The sequence below is a fragment of the Chaetura pelagica genome, unplaced genomic scaffold (genome assembly GCF_000747805.2).
Source record: "Chaetura pelagica isolate M959 unplaced genomic scaffold, ChaPel_1.0 scaffold34, whole genome shotgun sequence".
Lineage (NCBI taxonomy): Eukaryota > Metazoa > Chordata > Aves > Apodiformes > Apodidae > Chaetura > Chaetura pelagica.
In genome coordinates this window covers 233,788-255,281 of record NW_009952895.1, presented here as the reverse complement: position 1 = coordinate 255,281, position 21,494 = coordinate 233,788, and positions in this window count along the sequence as shown.

Below are 21,494 nucleotides of genomic sequence, written 5' to 3'. Positions count from 1 at the left end.
CAGTCAGGAAGTGTTTCAGTGTTCATTTTTCCCCACTGAATATTTGGAACAGGGAATATTCTGAATACAAACTGCTGTTTGTTGGTTAGTCTTAATTAAGAAGCTCCACTTCACAGTGTCTGTGTCTCTGGACATTTTGTTCTGGTTGAAGCAACTGAATATATAGTCATCAGGAGATAGAAAACACAATATATTTGGTTTCCTTAGATCAACCATCTTCCTGGAACATTTCTGAATAATTAAGTCATCACAGCCTGTTACTGTGACTAGTAAGAAAGCTGAAGAGAATTTTCATTCAAAAATACCAGAGTTGTAATCAGCAGATTTATGCAGGAGCCTTTTTTCTGGACTCTGATCATCCCCAGAATGATATAAATCCCCTGCAAAGTCACATGCGAATAAAGAGATGAGAGACAAGGTGATTTCAGAGAGCTGGAAGCCAGTGTATTGCTCTTCCCTATGTAAAATCACTGGTCAGCAAATCAGCCTACTGGGGTCTGCAAGAAAAGGTTTGCTTTCCTTTCTCCCATGTCTCTTCTCACTTGTCTTACTATAAAAATCCTCCAAAACTTCACTGAAGTTAATGAAATGTCACCAAAGTTAAAAAAATCAATTTCAGGCCATTTATGGTGTCTCACATTTGATCTTCTTGATGTTTTACTTCTCTTTGTCTTCCTTTCTTATTTCCCAAGAGAACAAAATGAGCAGGATGAGAGCCCAGTTCATCACTGGATTTTTACACCAGTGTAAGACCTTTTCTTTCAGTGCTTCCTGCAGGTATGAAATTTGAGTTACAATGTTTGGGTGTGAACATCCATGAAATATAAAAGTTACAAAGGAAGTATGTTAGACAAAAGTATGTGAGCTGAGATACATGATGGTATTTTTTCAACTTCAAGTTTGTTAAGCATTTGGTTTTTGATTAAATGACTGAGAGGTGAGATTTCAGAATTAAAATATGGAAAAGATATTTGACTGTCATGGCTGCAGCAGATAAAGTGTCAATAATTTTGAATACAATCTGAATATGAAATTCTTTCACTCCATGACAAAGGTGATAGCAAAGTGCATTGAAACATTCCAATAAGGTACATTCCATATTTATAGGAACAAATACTGTTTTGTTGATGAGCAACCTGGAAATTGGCACATTTCATAAAAAGACCTATTAAAGTACTAAAGTAAGCAGGAATTTGCAATCAGAGGAAGCTGGAACTTCAATTTAAAATTACAGTATTAATATGGTCCATGCCCTCTGCCCATCCCTTATGTTATTAGCCACAAGGTTCCATTTTCTGCTGGTTTTGTATACACAGGTTTTATTTATGTTTAGGTAATTTAAAACGGAGGATTCAGCAAGGTATTGGAGACACAACCTAGCTTTGATATTCCTCAGATGCAAACCTCCTCTGAAATGTTCTTGAATAATCTGTCTTCCTAAAGTATGTACAAACATCATAGCTGCTGCTGTCCCAGCAGTTACACTCGGCATTGCTAGAATTGTATTCAGACTGAAGTCATATTTAACATAAAAAGGACAGCAAAATTTATCTACAGCCATAACACATTGCTCTGATTAACTTATGGGAACAAAACTGTCAGGTGTGATTCATATTGTAATGAAAATGTTTTAAAGAAAAACACAAGGCTCTGAGGAAAAAAAGTGTGGATAGATTTCATTCACCTTCAGGACCCAGTGTGGAGCATGTAGATATGCAGTATGAAGCTTTTAAGTCTATTTGTTTGGGTGGACTTGTTGAAGCGCTTTACTCTTTATTTCTGAGGGGAAAGAGGAAAAGCAAAGTTCACAATTCTCATATTTTTTTACCAAAGCATGTTGGAGTAATAGAGAACAGTCACTGCCAGAAAACCCAGTAGGATTTTGAGATATTATTTGATGGCATTTAGTACTCTGGCACTTCAAAAATGTCACATTCTTCCAATGAAAACTCTGTACAAAGCTTTCCCTTAAACTGGAGGACATGTTTTGTTCAGCATTTAAAATGTAATGAGCAAATTTAAACTATTTTTTTTTTTCTTTTTCATTTTTTCCAGAGGGCAAGTTACAGTTTCCTTAATTTATTCTGGCCCCAAAGCCATTTATGTCAAACTTTAAATCCATGCTCAGTCTCCCCAAAGACAATGAGACTTTTCACATGCTTGAGTTCCTTACTGGACTGGGACCTGTCGGCCTAGTCCAATTTCAAACTGTCTTTTCATTTATTTTAATGAGTGTTAGATTGGATGCTGTATGAATTTATTTCACCATTGTCATCCTCCAGTACTTTACTCTGGGGAACTGGGTGTAAATACTTGTGATTCAACATGTGTTGCTCATCACTATCGATTAGAAAATATGCCATGTTTTTTCTCTTCCTGTTCTTTGAATGGATGAACACAGAAGGATTTCCCACAGGATTCCTTCCTGGGCAGATTTATATCTCCCCTTCTGCAGATGCTCATATGAGGCTTTTGAGTTTCATTTGCTGAGAACTTTTGTGCCAGTAAAACTTTATTGCCTAGATGTGTGCAGAAAGTGAGGACAAAAGACGTGTGAGTTCATGAATCCCCTTTACTGCTAAATTGTTTTTACATCCTTCACTGTGGCTGATGAACAGATGAGACTTGGCTACAGGAACTGGCCAGAGAAAGTAATTTCCTCAGTCACATTTTGCAATGGATTATTTGCAGTTTTTCTAGAGTGCTGAGAACTGAATGAAGGCCAATACAGAATAAAATAGAAGAAGATACAAGGGTTCGTTTCAGAGTGACAACAGAGATGGCAGCCAGTGCCTCACACAAAAGGATTTATAAAACTAAATGACAGCTGATGGAAAATGTTTGAATATGCATTAAAGTTCATAAAGTAGTGAGGCCATTTTCTGTTTAAACTCTCACGTTGCATGGATGAGAATGGTTAAAGAGCTGCCACGTTCAACTTCAGTGGTTCAATTTCAGTGGTGAGAAAAGTGTTTGGGAAGTGCTATAAGCATGCCTGAGTTGTATGCTGAATGACTATATTTTATGGTAAAACTTGAGAGTAAATGCTTTCTGGGGAAAAATCTCTCTCTGAGACAGGATTTTATCCGACAGAGATTATATTTATCCCTACATGCAAGCTTAATATATTATAAAATCCTATAGAAACACTTTACAAGCCAAAATAATAAGTTCGCTTTACAGACAACCTCATAAATCATGTGGTGAAGATGTTTTGTGTCTACAAATGAAGCAAATTCCCTTCACACTTGAATAAATAGAAGCTGGGGAGCAAGGGCACAGATGAGGAGAAAAGATGAAGGTATGTTTCCTGTGGAAATAATACCCTAAAACTGGGTTATCAATCCAACAGGACAGATTCCCTAATACAATAGCTACCTTATAAATTAGCTCCTGTAAATTAACCAGCTCAGCCAAACTTTGGCAGGATCTTATCACCATAATGCACAATAAAGTCTGTGTTATTCAAATTCCACTAGAGAAAACTTAGTGTGAGATAAAGCAGACATGAATGATCATTTAACATTACTCCTGATGACAACCATTTCCACTTTGCTATTGAAATTCCCCCCTTCCTACATTTTCATTTCCAAATACAATACAAACAACATGCTCGATTAATCAGGTATACATCCACCATAATTTTTATACCAGGCCCTGTATCTTGGATATTCAAGCCAATGAAGAGAATTTATCTTCTTTCTTGCTTTGCAGTCTCACTAAATCAAAGGGAAGGTGGAGAAAGGTAAGGTGGTACATAGAAGAAGCAGGAAAGATGCAGAGTTTTGGGGACCATAGGTAGTTTCAAGAGTGACTTTTGCATTCAGAATTCATTTAATTGAATATGAAATTCAATCTGCACCTTGAGCACTGTGTTCAGTTCTGGGCCCCTCACTATAAGAAGGACATTGAAGTCCTGAAGGGTGTCCAGAGAAGAGCCAACAAGCTGGTGAAGGGTCTGGAGAACAAGTCATGAGGAGTGGCTGAGGGAACTGGTGATGTTTAGTTTGGACAAGTCTGAGGGGAGACCTCATTGCCCTCTGCAACTACCAAAAGGAGGCTGTGGGGAGGTGGGAGTTGGCCTCTTCTTCCAAGTAAATAATGGCAGGACCAGAGGAAGTTGCCTGAAGCTGCACCAGGGGACGTTCAGGTTGGATAGTAGGAAGAATTTCTAAACTGAAAGAGTGGTCAGGCACTGGCACAGCCTGCCCAGGGAGATTGTGGAGTCACCATCCTTGGAGATACTCAAAAGCAGTGCAGGTTTGGTCCTTTTTTTTGAGTGGACAGTTGGACTCCATGATCTCAGAGGTCTTTTTCCAGCCATGACAATTCTGTGATTCCATGATTCTGGAATGATCAATCACAGATGCTGCTAACAGTCACACATAGTCCATTCCAAAGGAGAGCTATGTTGGTGTGGCCCTGCATCACGTCAATGTGATTACTTTGCCCTCAGACTAGGATCAGAATGAGCCACCTTGATCATCTCTGTAAAGTGATTCCAAGTCCAGATTTGTGGTGTCAGCTTCATGCTGCTTGTCCTGAATTCCCCTCCAGCCCTACGTGTAAGGACTAACTTAGGATCTTAGTCATCACGGGCTATTTATAGGTGGAAGTTGGAGGAGAAGTGGTGCCTGCATGGCACAGTTCAGAACACTTACGATGTGACTGCTCTGCTGACTGGGCTTAAATGTCATGTTTTAGAAAGAGACTATGATAGCAACACTGCTCATTTATAACTTATGTTCAGGTGGGGTAGGTGGTATAGAGACCATAAATCCCCAGTGTTTACTCTGAATAGATATAAAACCCTGCAATTAAATTTGCATTAAGCACTTGCACACATCGGCCTGCTTTTCAGAGGGGAATGATCAGTAAGAGTAGTTAGTACTTAACATCTCCAAGAGTAAAAATAAATCAGATCACATGGGCAAGGTGCCAAGAGATGTTTTAGTTTAGTTACCTGAGCTTGTAGTGGTGATTTTACTACCCACCAAAAACAAAGCTTCATTCCTCTACCATTAAACATGCACATTCATGTATGTGGGCTAAAGGACCTAAGTGCCTTCTCCTGTCTCACCCTTCTATTGTTATTTCAACAAGTCAGCACTGAAAAATCTCCAGTTTATAAAGAAAAATATAAATGAGAAAAACTTTATGAAAATTTTAGTTATTTCTAAAATGTATCTTTTAAAATAGTTTCTCTGACCTCTGAGGAGATTGGCAAAGTGAAGAACAAAAAAAGGCTCTCACTAAAATGAAGACCCTTTTTTCTGAAATCACCCCCCCACATCAGTATAGTGGCACCACTGAAAATTTTACTTAGGACATGATTTGATAAAAATGTGAGTTTCTTTGAATTTGTTTTTTCTTTTTTTTTGTTCCTGTAAAAAAACATTTGGCATAGTTACTGAATGGAATAATTTTTTAAATGAGGAGAGCATTTTATTCAGTCTCTGTCAGAAGATGCAACAGGAGATTTCAAAAGCACAATATAAAATAAGGAGAGAAAATACAGCCAACAGTTTTTTTTTTTCATAATTCATGGTGATAATAGAGAAAGATGTTTAGGAAAAAATTATGTAAAATGATTTGAAAATGAAGCACATATAGCAATGGCTTTGAGAGAAAGAGGAACCAACATTTTTTAAAAAAAAAGTTAAACTTACAATATCAAGAGAAAAACTCCCTGTCAAAGGTGTTCTGAGTATACCCACTAGCAGAAAATGTTGTTGCTAACAAAGCACATACTTTTTACTAGTTGTGAGCATACCCCAGGAGTTTAGGGCCCAGGAGTTTTTAAGTCTTACAGTCTTTAAGTTGTGTAGTAAGAAATTTCACATGTCAGAGTTCATACTGAGATGCTGTGACGAAGAGTTGAGATGATCACCTCTTGTATTAGATTAAAAACCTTTAGTACCTAGACAAGCTTTGATGCATTTTATATATTTGAATAAACAATTATTATTATCTTCCCATGCTCTCCAAAATGAATAATACTGTAAATCTTTTTTTTTTTTTCTACTTCTAGGCTGATCAAGGCACGTGCAGAAGGCAGACTGAATGTGAGACCTGGAGGGAAAAATACTTTTCAGGAGCAGCTGAAATAAATTAAGAGACAATTTCCAGTAGCCTGTAGGATAGTAAAAAAATCCACCTGCCCAGGTGAAAAGTATCCAGTCTTCCATGAATTTGAAGGCTCCACAGAGTCCTTATAGCAGCCTCTTAGTGCCTGAGGGATCACAGGAAAACTGGGGAGGGACTTTTTACAAGCACTTGAAGTGAGAGGACAAGGGGTAATGCATTAAAACTGTAAGAGGGGAAATCTAGCTTAGGCATTAGGAGGAAATTCTTCTGTGTGAAGGTGGTGAGACACTGGAACAGGCTGCCCAGGAAAGTTGTGCCCCATCCCTGAAAGTGTTCAAGGCCAGGTTGGATGAGGCTTGGAGCAACCTGGTCTGGTGGGAGGTATCTCTGCCTGTGCAGCAGGTTTGGATCTTCAGGGTCCCTTCCAACCCAAACCTTTCTAAGATGAAGAAACAAAGAAAAAACAAAACAAAAAACTTGTGGTCAATATATGGTCTGTTATTTACCTTAAATGACAAAGATTGGAATGCCCAGCCTGAGTATAACCATGTCTGTAAACTGCCTCTGTGATCCCTATTTTCAGTGGCAGACAAGTTAGAACCCTGGCACTTTGTTCCTGATTAGCCTCACCCCAGGCTGCCTTCTTCAGTAACACCATAAGGCACCAAGTCAGTCAGTTAGAAATATTAAAAGGCTTTTAATATAAATATTATAAAGCTTTGCTTACAGGAAAGGCAAACACTTTCCTATTCCATGTCATTAGATCACTGCAAATACCAGCTTCTTGGTACTGAGAATTCTTCACATTTCATTTGTCTTTAAGATCTCCCATCTTGAGACTTCTCTTGTTACATCATGTCCCCACTCTTGTCTTACTCAATTATTTGCATCCAAACAGATTACAGCTGCAGTTGGAAGGCACAGTGATTGAGCCTTTCTAAGATACCTGGTTTTCCTACTAGATTTGGTTTTTCTTCCTTAATTACTTACTGCTCATAAATAGTTCTTTATAAACAAAGTAAAGCCTATAACAGCCTTCTCTTGTCTGTTACTTGTGCCTCCTGCCTATTTATTCTTCTCCTTTTTATGAAGTTGGGTCATGTCTTTCATGTAAGTTTGGTAAAAAAAAAACCCTCATTTACAATTATTTGCAGTTCATTTAAGAAGAAGAAAACATTTCACAAGAAGGCAGCAGTTTCCATGGAACTTTTATATAAGAAAAGCATTTCAGGCTGAGATGCAATTTTTTCCCAAAAAATTTGCTTATATAAATTCTTTGCTTATATATTCATCATATGAGCAAATATTAAAAACATGCCAGTGCATTAATTTCTTTTCTATATCCATAGCTATGTGTGTGCCAACATGTATTCACACAGAAATAAAAATTAAGGACCCAACTAATCACTGACTAGGTATTTTGCATACTACCACCATGGCTATGAAAACTGCCTTTCAAATCTTGTTCTTTCTCTCTATTGCAGGTGAAGTATCCAGGATAGAGCTAAACTCATCTTGGGTGGTACAGATTTTTTCTCATTTCTTCATGTCAAACCATTAAAGTTCTTGGTTTCATCTCAATCACAGAATCCTCATGGTTGGAAAGTACCTCTGAGATCACCAAGTCCAACCACCAGCACAAAAAAACCCCAAACAAACACAATCAACCACACACACCCCACTAGAAAACACCCACAAAAAACCCCACAACCTCGACCACTAGAGCATGCCCTGAAGTGCCACATCTACACATTTCTTGAACACCTCCAAGGATGGTGATTCTACCCGCTCCCTGGGCAGCCTATTTCACTGTCCAACCACTCTTTCAGTACAGAAATTCTTCCTAATATCCAACCTAAACCTCCTTTGGTGCAACTTCAGGCCTTTTTCTCTGGTCCTGTCGTTATTAACTTGGGAGAAGAGGCCAACACCCACCTCCCTACAACCTCCTTTCAGGCAGCTGTAGGAAGTATGTTTGGTTTTAAACTATTATTAATTTTCATGGAAAAGAGAAATATTTTTCCTTTCTCTACAGTTGAGGAATACTTCATATTGCAGTGCCACCTTCACAGACTGCAGGGCTAACTTTGACTCCTTCCTCCTACATTCATACCCTTTATTCTCACCTTGCTATTTTGCCTTATTATTTTCCACTTCCAGTTAGCAGTGAGGAGTGTTAATTAAGGCATGTACTATTTTGACAGTAAATTTACTTCAGCATGAAGGAAAAGAGAAATAGGTCATGAACAATAATGATAATTACCTAGAAATAAAACCAATCACTTTCTATGTGGAAAAAATAATCCATAATTTTGAGTTAATTTAAAATTTAGCAAGACAGAGTTGCAGATAAAACTGCAAACTATGCAAAAACATCACAGAATTTTTTCTCTGTGAGAAATTTGTGCGCTGCCAGAGAGTAGACCTATCTTGTTGCTATTAATGGGAACGTTCAGTCTTGCAGGACACTCAGCAGCATCTGAAAGTGTCAAGGTATTTGATCATCTTATAAATTAACACACATGCTTTGAGGAAGAGTTAAGAGGTCCAGAGATATTTGCTTTACCAGCCCCATAATACTGTCTGAAATCTTCATTTTAACATCATTAAATACAAGCAGCTAAGTGCTGCATTTTAGTATCATAGAAATATTTTTAGCTTCCAGCATCTCTTAGGGCCAGTAAAATTCTTATTTACAAAACCACTAAGAGCATTCAATCAATTAAAGACAGAAATACAATCTCCATCAATAAGTTTCCTCTCCAGCATTTCTCAATGTTATAAATAAAGGATTCCCCAATCGAAAAAAATAAATTCTTATCAGTCTCCTGATGAACAGGTGTCTTTTCCATCCATGTTATGCTGCTCATTTCTCCCATCACATTGTTATGAACATAGCATACAGGTGTGGAATGAAACAACCCCCCCACACTGTTACTCTCACTGAACTTCTTTGATCACCTCTCCGTGGGTATCTTTCTAGGGCCATGCAAAAGGTTTGATTTGATAAGGAAAAAGATATCCAGCTTCAATTTCCCCTTTATTAAAAGCTGGACACATTCCTGTCAGCAAATTCTTTAAAATCTTAAAGTGTTTTGTTACTAACAAGCAGGGACAGACACTCAAAAGCACCTCATAAATGGAGGGCTGTAAACACTTGGAAAACAATCCAGCCTAGAGGTCTTTTGTAACTTCCATTTTTCAAGCTCAGTTCTCCAGCCTTCTCCCTGGAAACCCATGGGAGTTGAGGCTGCTTATCTTCTTGCAAATCCCATTCTGTCCCTTTGTTTTCCCAGTTGGTAAAATACACATAAGAAAACATATTCCCTTGAGCACTGGGATAATATCATTAATGCTAGAAAAGCTTTCTAAGATTTGTGGATTGAAGTTGCCCATAACTACTCTTAATTGAGGTGCATATCCCAAAGCAGCTGAATTCTCTAAGACTTCTAGCTTTCTAAATGTCTCAGAGTGCATATTTGAAATCTTGAGTCTCTTTCAGGGCCTTCGACACAGTCATACACAATGTCCTTGTTGTTAAAGAAGAGAGATATGTGTTTGATGGATGGACTATTCAATGGATAAGGAATTGGCTGAATAGAAGCATCCAGAGAGTTTCATTCAATGGCTCCATCAGATGAGTAACAAATGATGCCCCTCAGGGATCTGCACTGGGACCAATACTGTCAAATTAATGGCATAGACAGTAGGATTGAGAAGGGATGCCATCCAGAGGGACTTTGATATGCTGGAGAAGAGGGGCTATGTGAACCTTGTGAAGTTCAAGAAGGTCAAGTGCAAAGTCCTGCACCTGGGTCAAGGAAATTACCAGTATGGGTACAGACTGGGTGATGAGTGGACTGAGAGCAGCCTGGTGGAGAAGGACTTGGGGTATTAGTAGATGAAAAATTGGACATGAGCTGCAAGCTTCACTTGCAGACTAGAAAGCCAATCATACCCTGGGCTGTATAAAAAAAAGAGTGGCCAGCAGGTCAAGGGAGTTGTGTTCTTGAAAAAACTCTTACTTCTTCATCTAGGAACTTAATTCTAGATGTTTTGGGTTTGAAGGTTCATTTTCATTAAATTCTTAGAGGAAAGAGTTTTCCAAGATGGAGCAGATTCTTCTTGTTTCAAAGAGCAACTATATTATATACAGAGAATGTAAACAATGCCAGAAAAAATAATATTAGGGCTGTGTTCCACCGTAATATTATTTGCATTATTGTTTAAATACTATAATTATAAGAAGAAAAAAAAAAGTTCTGTAAAAAATCCCTGTATTTCAGTGTTTAGACCTGCTGAAGTTTTGTAGCACAGTGCCCTAAATGTGGGAGTTCCTGAACTTATTTCTTTACCTTTTTCTCTATTTTTATGCTGTAATTTTCTGCATTATGAATAAAGTATGGGGAAAAAAAAGCAAAAATGTATTGTGTATAAATATATATGTGTATATATCTATACACACATACACAAACATATATATATAAACCCAAATTAATGGTTAAGAAAGCCTTTAGTTCCATCACTGCTTCACATTACAGCTACTTGGTATGTCAATGTAATAATCAAGGAAAGACCTCAAGTGAGTCTGTGGCCAATAACAGCTAATAGAGATATGAAATGAATGTCTTACAGCACAAAGGACTATTTTATGCATTTCTTATGGATAAGAGATCAGAGGTGAGATGTGAAACGACTTGAAAAGCTAACGTGAGCAGATTCAACTAGCATGAACAGATGTTGATAGAGGATCAGATGCACTTCACTTTTCATGCTTACAGGCGTATTTGAGAGCCTCTAAAGTTTGCCTTGCTATCTTAAACCCCCTGCGTGCAGCCCAGCTGAGATTTGAGGTAGTTCACTAGGCCTTTCCTAAGCACTAAGTAATCCTTTGATTAAAGAGAGCTTGAGAAATGTCAGCCTTATGTCTGAACTGTACAGATATTTCTGATAGTCCCTATTACAAACCCCAAATAATTCAGAAGCAAACCACCCTGCATGGTGCAGCACATTTCTGCAAATCCTACAGGTCATTTTAGATCACTGAACACATGTAATGTATTTCTTATGAGAAAACTGTGAGTTTTTCTATCCACCAGAGTGCTGCGTAAAATTTAGAAGTTTCAATATCTGTCCGACACTGCTAAACCAGTCAGGTTTAAACAGAAATAATTTAATGGTAGAACAGTTGAGTCCTTGCTGTGGAAAAGGCTTTTCAAGTCGTCTTTTGTGATAGAACAGAGCTCCTCCAAATCAGCATTGCAAATGGAAAGGTTCTGTTATTCAGTGAACCTAAACAGAATGGAAGGAAAGGAAAACATTCTGTTAGGCAAACTTTCTGATCTATACTTGAATGGGAAATTTCTCCTTTGTTCTTGCTGATGTACAAACAGAAGGTGGTAGGACGTGTGTGTTGTCTGCTGCTGGGTCTGATACTGAAAAAGTGGATTTTTCATTCACAAATCTGCACTACATCAGTTAAATTATTAAAAAAAACCACCCAAAACACTGTATTATCCAAACCAGTAGGGTTCTAGATGATCTTTAAGATCCCTTCCAACCCTAAGCCTTCTATGATTCTATAATAAACACTGATACAACTTCATCTTCTGCCACACCCCTACCTACCACAGGGGTTGGGTTGTTAATTAAAAGCACAAAAAGGCTTTTAATAACTTTTTTTTTTAATGCTTTCTTTGAGAAGCTGCAACTCTGATCACAAGGCATTTTGCATTGTGTAGCAGTACAAGTCTCGATATGCTATTTACTTTCTTCAGAGAGAATTTCTTAACCTGGAATGTATGTTTGTTTGCTGGACATTGCTTCACAGAAACACAGCAAGCAGCAATAAACTGCACCCTGTAAACCTGTGAGCAGATTACAATGCACCAAACAATGGGCATTCAATCAAATTGTAACAAGATTTGTATGGTCTTTAAGAGAGTTAGAGAAAGAATAATTCCAGTATGAAAAGACTTTGGTTTGTTTGTTTCACCGATTTCCTTTTTTTAATGTGAAAGTCTTAGATGTGTTCAGTGATACAACAAAAATACCAGCATTGTTTTGGATGCTTTCTGGTACTTCCTCTCCATTTTCCTATTCTGCACCAATTTTGTTGATAAAAATGAATGTTACTATTTTTCAACAATTGAAACTGGTTCAATATTCTTCTGTGCCCTGGGGAGGGCAGGGCTCCACACACCATTCATACAGAAGCAAAGCTGGCTGTCCTGACACAGCATTGTACAGGAAATTTCCAGTTCCTTTCATCCAGCTGCAAAGGATTATCCCTTAAGACCCATGAAAAAAAAGGGAAATGCACTTGTAAAAAAAAAATAAAAATGGTGACGGAGCAAGGCTACAAAATGCATAACGACTTGGGGAATGATTTATAGAACTACTATTAATATGTGTCTTCCATTTCCAACTAGATCCTAATGTGTCTGTCAGGGTGGGGTACAGCCTTCTCTGTGCTGCCACAGTTTAGTAACCAGTATGATGATAATTAAAACAGACTGAAACAGTAACCTTTATAAATAAAAGCTAAACAGTATCTAAGGTGGTTATATTTCCTCATTGCATTGTGATTCTGACACAAATTAATCCAAGATAGATTTTAGTCATTTTGTGTTTTCTGTTAATATTTTGCTTTATGGCCCTTAGGGATACAAGAGTATGGATGTAAAGGACTCTATAAATAAAAGCAAAGCTATGTTTTATAGCAAATACGACCACATCTTTATAATGGGTTAGCTTAATGTGAGCAAACAACAGTTTGATGGTAGTTCATTTGCATTTCCTTCTCTGCAGTTTCCTGGGTATTTTGAGGTATCAGAACTTAGCTTGTGGAAACTATTGTGGTAAGGGGAAAATTTAAAAAAAAAAAAAAAAAGCAGCACAGCATCCTTGTGAGTTTTCACATCTCAGCCTTTTCCCTGCAAGTCATTTTGTACCATTCAGGTATCGTTCTTCCTTGCAAACAAGTGGACATGAAGTATCTGAATCTACCTCAAAACTACTGCAGTCATTATCAGGACAGCTGGAATATGAAGGGTATGTGAAAGGAAGTCCTGGCTTTGAGTGCTTATTCATAAAGTTATAATGTTTTGAACTTAAGATGCTAAAGTAATGATTTCACATCCTCACCAGCCATGCAGTGCTCCCAGTGTGTTCTCACAGTCTTGAAAGAGCAAAATCATCTGAGAAGAAATACTCTTTTTTTTCCCTTCTCTAAATCTGTTAGATTCTCTACATCAAGGATAAAGACAGAAAGCTTTTCCTTTTGGTTTTTGTTCCTTTAATAAGTGACTAGGATTAGTATTTCACACTTTACTAGGTACAAGTCAGTCCATCTAGGTCTTTATTCTGCACCTTTCCTTGCTCTCCTTAGAGTCTGAGCAGTTATTTGCCAAAATAGGTATCTACAGATGACAGAAGTAATCTTTTCCAGTCCAATATGCCAGAGATCTCCCTGCCTCTCCAAAAATCTGTGCTGACATCCAAATGTTTGAGTGATGCTTTAAAGATTATTAAATTATTACATAAACTGTTGCTGATATCAAAGGGAAAAGGATATCACCCTGTACCTCCTGCTGTTAACGCCACAGAATCATGGAGTTGTCTGAGCTGGAAGGGACCTCTAGAGATCATCTAGCCCAACTCCTCTGCTAAAGCAGGATCCCCTAGAGCACATTACCCAGGGCTGCATCCAGGGGGGTCTTGAATATCTCCAGAGAAGGAGACTCCACAACCTCCCTGGGCAGCCTGTCCCAGGGCTCTGTCACCCTCACTGTATCTAAGATTTTCCTCATATTTCAATGCAACTTCCCATGTTCCAGCTTGTGCCCATTGCCCCTCATCCTGTCCCTGGGAACTACTGAGCAGAGTCTGGCTCCATCCTCCCTGCACCCACCCTTTAGATACTTGTTGGCATTAATAAGGTCTCCCCTCAGCCTTCTCTTCTCGAGCTAAAGAGTCCCAGCTCTCTCAGCCTTTTCTTATAGGGGAGATACTGCAATCCCCCAGTCATCTTTGTAGCGCTCCCCTGGACTCTGTCCAGCAGTTCCCTGTCTCTCTTGGGCTGGGGAGCTCAGAACTGGACACAGTTCTCCAGATGTGGCCTCACCAGGGCAGAGTAGAGGAGGAGAGGGAAAAGGTGCTCAGCTATCTAGTGGAGTATCTGAAAAAGTGATACATACTGTGATAGGGAGCTTCTCTTGGACAGCCAGATCTGCTCTTGGTAAGGCAGATTTCACCTTCCTTAAGGGAAATGTGCACATCACAGATGATATGCATGTGTGGCATTCAGAATTTACAATGTTTGTCTCGAACAATCCAAGAGATATGAACTCTGACACTCAAGATATCTGTTGTGTGTCTTGTGGCATCTGAGAAACAACAAATGTTGTTGGACTAAAGAGATCTACAGCTGGCTTTGAGAGCAGGATACTCCCCTGCAATAAATTAAACCTGTGGTGCCAGTCGTCTCATCCTCCCCTTCGTTATGCAAAGACCCCAGCAATTAACCAAACAAAGACTATCTGCAGGACTTAACCTGGTGCCATACCTACCCCCCTTGTTATCTCCGAAGAGCACGGAGAAGATAGGAGTTTTTCCTTACTCCGGAAAGAAGAGTGGGGGGGCAGTGGGCAAGAACTGTATAAAAGTCTGGGACTCTATGGGGCCATTCGAAGTTCTTTTCCACCAGGAACCACTTCCCCACCGACAACATCGCTGCACCGTGGGTGGTAACTATGCTCTCTCCCTTCCTGTCCTCTATCTCTCTGCTTTCTCCCCTCTTTTCTGTCTCTGTTTTCCTGCCTGTCCTATCCGCTCTAGGGACCTTTGCTTTGTTACTCTAATAAAAGTTTGTTGTGTATGTGACATCTGACCTCGTTTGCGTCTTAATTTCACCAGTTGGGATCACCTTTATGAAAAATTGCCACGTGTCCGAATACCGGATCGTGACAGCATGACATGGGATTATTAATGTATATACTCATACATCATTGCATAATTCCTTCTAAGAGTAAGATTTAAGCAGCAAAAGCAGTATTTTTTTTTATTGTCTGCACACATGCACACAAATGTGTGTATGTGCTATATCCTACATTTTTCTTCCCTGAAATACTCTCAGATTTTCATACACATACATTTTCTGCCTAGAAATGTTGTTATTATGCCTCATTCCTCCTATACAGATGATGGGAAGAAAAGCAAATGTTTCATCTCCATATCATGCAGAAATTAATTGAGTGGAAGAAAGTTCTATTGATTCTAGCTAAAAATACCCTGCTTTCAGTTGTCATCCTCAAGTCATATGCTTTTTAGGTTCTCATGCAAGTGCATGAGATTAGTATATCCCCCATTTAATTTGATCGTGATTGCCTGCTATTTTAATTAACCTTTATTGGCATACCTATGTTACCAAGAAAATGTATTTTGAGAAGCCCCATTAATAGCAGTATTATTTGTCAGGGTATTTTTTTTTTTTTTTTTTTTTTTTCCAGTTTCTCCCATCAAATTCTTTAGGCAGATAATAAATCTGTGTAGCCTGTGGTTATTGGTGGGCTGATTGTTTTGTTATGTTTTTTAACAACACATTAAAAAAGTTAATTTTTTGAGAAAAGGATGCTTAAGAAAATATGTCACTCTTAACTTACAGAGGGAAAACTGAGGCAGAGGGGCTTGCCCCTCCCTATTCAGCAGGTTTGGGTAGTACTGTTCTCAGTCTGTGTTGAATGAGAGATAATTAAAAGGTATAATTTCAGTATTTAATGATCATACTCTCCCCACTTGCCTCACACTACTACAGCCCTCTCTGACTATGGGTCATCCTGCCTGGGAGCAGGAAGATGATCCAGATCACTGCTCAGTTTCAACTCAGTCCTTTTCTCTTGCTCTGAGGTCTGTATCTCAGTATCCTCAATATCAATTAGTCTCTGAATCTTTTGGCTAAAGTCAGAGGCTGGCTCTCAACAAAAACACCTTCTAAAGCTTTCAAGTCACAGGTCCCCTCACCATAACAGAGTAAAACAAGAGATGGTATTTTATGCTCATCCAGAAGCATGATACAATTTGGTGCAGCCACTGAAGCACACATGGTGGCAACAGGGCATTTATTTCCTTGAGTGGCCTGGGACTTTTCACCAGGAAAAAGGTTGCACAGAATCTCAGGCTGTCAGTGATCCATCTTCTGTCCTGAGACAGGATCCTGTGCCTGCCTGTGTTTTCTAACCCACAGAATGAGTTCCTGAAGACTGTATTTTGGTAGATTTTCCAAGACACCAGAATTTGTCTTCTTTTCTGCTATTTTTCTTCTTTGGCAATAGTCTCTAACTCCGTATGTTGCTTCCTTCTACTATTATTAAAGAAGCTCCACAGAGCAGAGCCTCTCCCACTCTGAATTGGCTCACTTCCACTTGACTGGGAAGACAGGGTACTTTAGATGATATGTAGCTGATTAGTTGTTCTCGGTGGAGTTTGAATGAACTGTCTTTACTATCACCTTGCTCAGACTTATCTCAGCAAGAGTAGCATCTGCTGCTCTGCACCCACCATGGGTTCCATGCTGTAAAGAATTAGCTTCATCTTACTTCCTTTTTTCTTTCCTTTTTAATAGCTCTAGTAAAATACATGTGTTGAAGTGGGATTTTCCAGTTGCTGCCATTTGAATTGTAAACGTAACCCTCCATGCAAGTACAAATCACAGCTCTGGTCTTCTGGGCTACTCCTGGAACTACCTTGTGAATGAGAAATCAGAGCACATCATAAATCCCATCCAATATTGAAATGCATGCAGCGATAACAAGGAGAGAATGATACTTAAAAGCTCTTGTATTGTTATTTACTATTACACAAGACATGAGGGAAAGTAGCTGGTAGCAAAATATCAAATGTGAGAAGAGCAATGTTTTGTCTATCTGCAAATGTGGGCAGAATTGGAGATGGCATGATGGGAACTGAAGAGAAGGAAGAAGCTGTGACAATTAATTTTTTACTTTGTCAAAGTTATTTCTCAGTTGCATTGTTGGTGCTCTGAGGGAAGTATGATTTAATACTAAGAGAAAGGTATTACTTGGTTGAAGGGAAATTTGAATACTAAATCAGTACAAGCCCACTGACAAAGCATGAATAACCCTACATGTTTTCCCCATACAAATCAAGTGCCATATTCTATGCGATAAGAGGAAAAGCAGCTTTCTCCTAATGCTAAAGAGTAAGTTTATTAGAATAAACAAATAAATACTATTCCCCAAAGTAGCTTTTCTTTCCTCTGCTGACTGTAATGCTTATGGCTAGAAGCATTCTCAGTTTTCTTCTGCCTGGACACCATCTACAGCTTTAAAGGAGCTGTACAGGTTTTATTTCACATGCCTCTCTTGCCTGCAATTAACATATAGGAAAGGAAACCACCCATTTTAAATAATTCTCCTTCAGAGGGAATGAATTCACAGCAGTCCCCTTATGCATTCTCTGCTCCTTAATTTAGAAGTTTTCCAAGTACAGCCTGCCCCTACCAAGGGGGGATTTTAGGAAAAGGCAATGGGACCTATGTGGTACATTGAATATGCTAATGCTCTGGTAGTAAAGTCTCCTTCTGTCTTCTCCCTCAGGAACTGTGTCTAAGACTTCTAATGTCTATGATCATAAATTACTACTAGACAAGGTGCCACAAGATGACTCAAGTGTATGTGGGTATTTCATGAACTCTGTAGCACCAAATAAATGTGTGCTTTAAAAAGCAGCTTTTGTGGAGCTTGTAGCAGCATATCTCTTATTTTATAGACAGAAAAGGGGATACAGACAGTGAATGATTTATGCCAGATCAAATAATTTAAAAAAAATTAAACCAGGAACAGGATCCAAAATGTCTCATTCCCGTATCTGGGTATTGAACACCAGAACATGCTTTTGGTACTTGTATATTTTAGTGGGAAGATTATCAAGGCTGCATAAGATCCCAGAAGTTTACAGTTTGGGACAGGCATCAATGCTTATTTTATCTGAAAATGTGCCTCTGCAGCATGCCAGTGGTAGAACACCACCACTATGTGTGTGGCAGTGGGTCTGAGCCTCTTCAGCAGGGCACTGAATTAAATGGAGTTAATTAACCAAACTGCAGGGCTGGGTACATAGATTGTTGTTGAACTCTTTTCTACACGCTTAATTCCAGCAGAGAAAACATTATTCATTGGACAAGGCCAGCAGGACCATTTCATAATAGCAAGGACTGTTGAAGAGATTCCTGGATGGACCATTACTCAATTAAAGGGTCATCATTCACTTGCTCAGTTCTGTCTCTATTTCTCCTATCATTGTTTCATTTTTTGCCAAATACAGATTAGCTTTTATGCATCTGATGAATGATAGATGGTGACTTCCAGATAAAAGCAGTGTCAGAAAAGCTTGCTCACAATGCACAGTGTCCTACCTGATCAATAACTACTAGCCCCATACAAGTAGGCTCACATCCAGCAGCCTGCAGAACTTCTTTTTAGGCTGTTCTAGCAGTGGTTTTAACAAAGTTTTAATAAGGATTGGTTTATGTGTTTGAATATCACTAACTTATCGTTTACATAGATAAATAGAGATAAGGCCTAAACAACCCTTTTTTTTTTTTTTTGTAATTACAAGTGGAAGACAAGGGTAGCTACAGCCTACAGGGAATCACTTCTTTTGTACTAAACAAATGAAATAACCTGTTTAATCAGCATTAAGGAACTTCATACAAACTGGGAATCAGAACAATCAGAAATTCAAGTAGAATTTATTTCTAATTCCTAATACCTAATTTATTTTTTTTAGCTGCTACAGCAGCTTTCTGTAAAACTAAGGACAGACAACTTCCTTGGGAGACATTTTTTAACAGTAATCCAGTCCAGAAAATGACACTCAATAGGATAGTTAGAGAAAGGAAGCACCAGGCTGGCATGTATATAGTGAAATCCTTACCCAAGGATTTTTTCCTCAGAAAAAATAAATGTCTACACACATATATATAGATGTATATATATAAACCAACACAAAACAGCTGGGAGTAATTGAAGCAGATATTAGATGAGGTCTCAACAGCTAAGCAGGGCCAGCTCCCACAGGTAATTAGTCAGAGTGCAAAACTAAAGTTAGACAGCCTTGGGCAAAGCATGGTTGCAGCTTCCATGGAACTGACCACTGGAAACCCATGGTTGGGTTGATTTTCACAGCAGATGCTTGGCAGAAGCATTAAGATAGGACAAAAATATTCTATTGTTTTATTACCAACATACTGAACCTGGGGTTTCATTCCCATCAGTGGTCTTCTACAGTTGATGTGTGGTGCTGAGAAGAAAGTTGCCCACAGTGGTGTTCTGAGTCACTGCCCAGGCTGGGATGGGAGCCTAGGGCTGATTTCACTCTGAAATCTGCGTGAGACCTTTTGCTAACTCCACAGTGCAGCATTCAGTGCAAATTAGGATTGTTCAAAGGATAGAATTTAGTTTAAATACCAGACAAGAAGGGCAGGAGTGGCACAGAAGGAAATTAGTATTTTTCATATTTTTATATTTTCATATTTTCCATGTATATCAATAAATGATTTTAACTAAATTCAGATAAACTTCCAAACGCAAGTGCAGTGCTTCAAAACCTTTGATTTCAGAAGCAGTGGCATAAATCCCTCTGATTTCCTCATCTCCACCCCTCCCCCTGCTACCAAGCTGAAAAAATAAGATTAATTCACTGGGAATTGGCGATTAGTTTCACTTATTCTGAACCAACATTTCTTACTTTCTTTGGCAAATCAGCTTTTCAGCTATTCACTGCATTCTACTGCAGAGCTGAGGGATGGTAAAGCAGACACAGAGTTGTGCAATTTATTATGAAATGCTGGGTCAGCAAGATAAGAAACAACCTAATAGCCCAAGATACTGGCCCAGGTGTACATGAAATGTAAAGTAGTAGCTAATCATTGAAGTGTTGCAAATATTTAAATATTGTCCTGCATCCACAGTCAACTTGACCGTGGCTGTTCTTGAGGACTTAAGGCATCATGTTGGACTTGTCAAAGGTAACAGTTTCCCATAAGTATCATATTGTCGACATGTAATAACAATGTGAAATGTTTCTTTGTGAAGACATTAGTGATATTCTTAACATAGAAATCTGTGAATTTTTATTTGGTCTCAAATGGAATAGTTTCCCTTCTAGACCTAAAAAGATTGTGAGATTTGGATGCCACACATAAACAGAACCCTTCTGGACCCTAAGACAGCAAGGGCTTCTTGCCCTCTACCTGCAGAAGGTGAAGGTAAAATAGTAAAAACAACAGTACATTCACATGGAATCAAGTTTTGTCAAATGCCAGGTAGTTTTTTCAAGCCCTTAAAGGTATGTAAGTTCAGAAAAGATTATACCAATGCAAAGCTTTCCATTATTTCTTTCCCAAAGAACCAAGAGGATTTCTCTTCACAAAGGATTGCATGAGTGGAGCTCTCCATCCCTGCTAATGTTGACCCTTTATTGTGTTTGAAGCTGAAGAGGTTGGCTCCTTTTCACCTGGCTGTGAAATAATTTAGCATTTAATCCTAATAGTGTTGATTCTGAATCTGGCAATGCACCAAGGGATGGGATAAGGAAACAAATGATAACCTGAAAGCACTCTGGACATAAAAAGTCATGTTCTGTATAATATGCTTTTGTTATGACTGTTAATATTTATGGTTCTCACAGTGCCTGGAAGTCTTAGACCATGAGCAAAATACCAGATTCTACAATAAATAAGTAAAAAACAAGTAACTTTTCTTCAGGGAGAATACATGCTGGTTTATTCCTTAGGGAGCATTTTCTTTCTGTTAATAAAGTCTACTGATAAAGATGAACCAATAGCATCTTAATTTGGGATGGACAGGCTTCTGAGCCTTTTTTCCACTGGCAGAAACTCAGGGGAATCCAATTTCCTGACAATGCAATGACAACCTAACTCCTAGCTGATTCCTCTCTGTTTCTGCTGCCTAGGATATTTCTGTTTTACAGATCAGGAAACTGGAATTTAGAAAGGTATTCCCTGCCCGAGGTCATGGGGCAGGTTTTGGCAGAAACAGGAATGGAAACTATGGATGGCAATTCACCTCACCTCTTCTAAATAACAGACGCAACTGTCTTTTTATTTTCCAGCTTTCTCTAATGTATCTAGACAATTACAGGGCAAATTCAAGGTACAATGCCCTTTTAATTTATTTGCTTTCTTTTTCTGGATTTTTTTTTTTTTAAGAAAGATAATTTTGTTTAGATGTCATTATTAGTTCTAGAAAATAATTTTGATTTCTTTTATTCAAAAGGTTAGGAAGAATCAAAATAATTCTATTTAATTACTGCTGTAATTTCACTTGCCTGGTGCAGAAAAACACTTTTATCAAGTTGATGGGGAA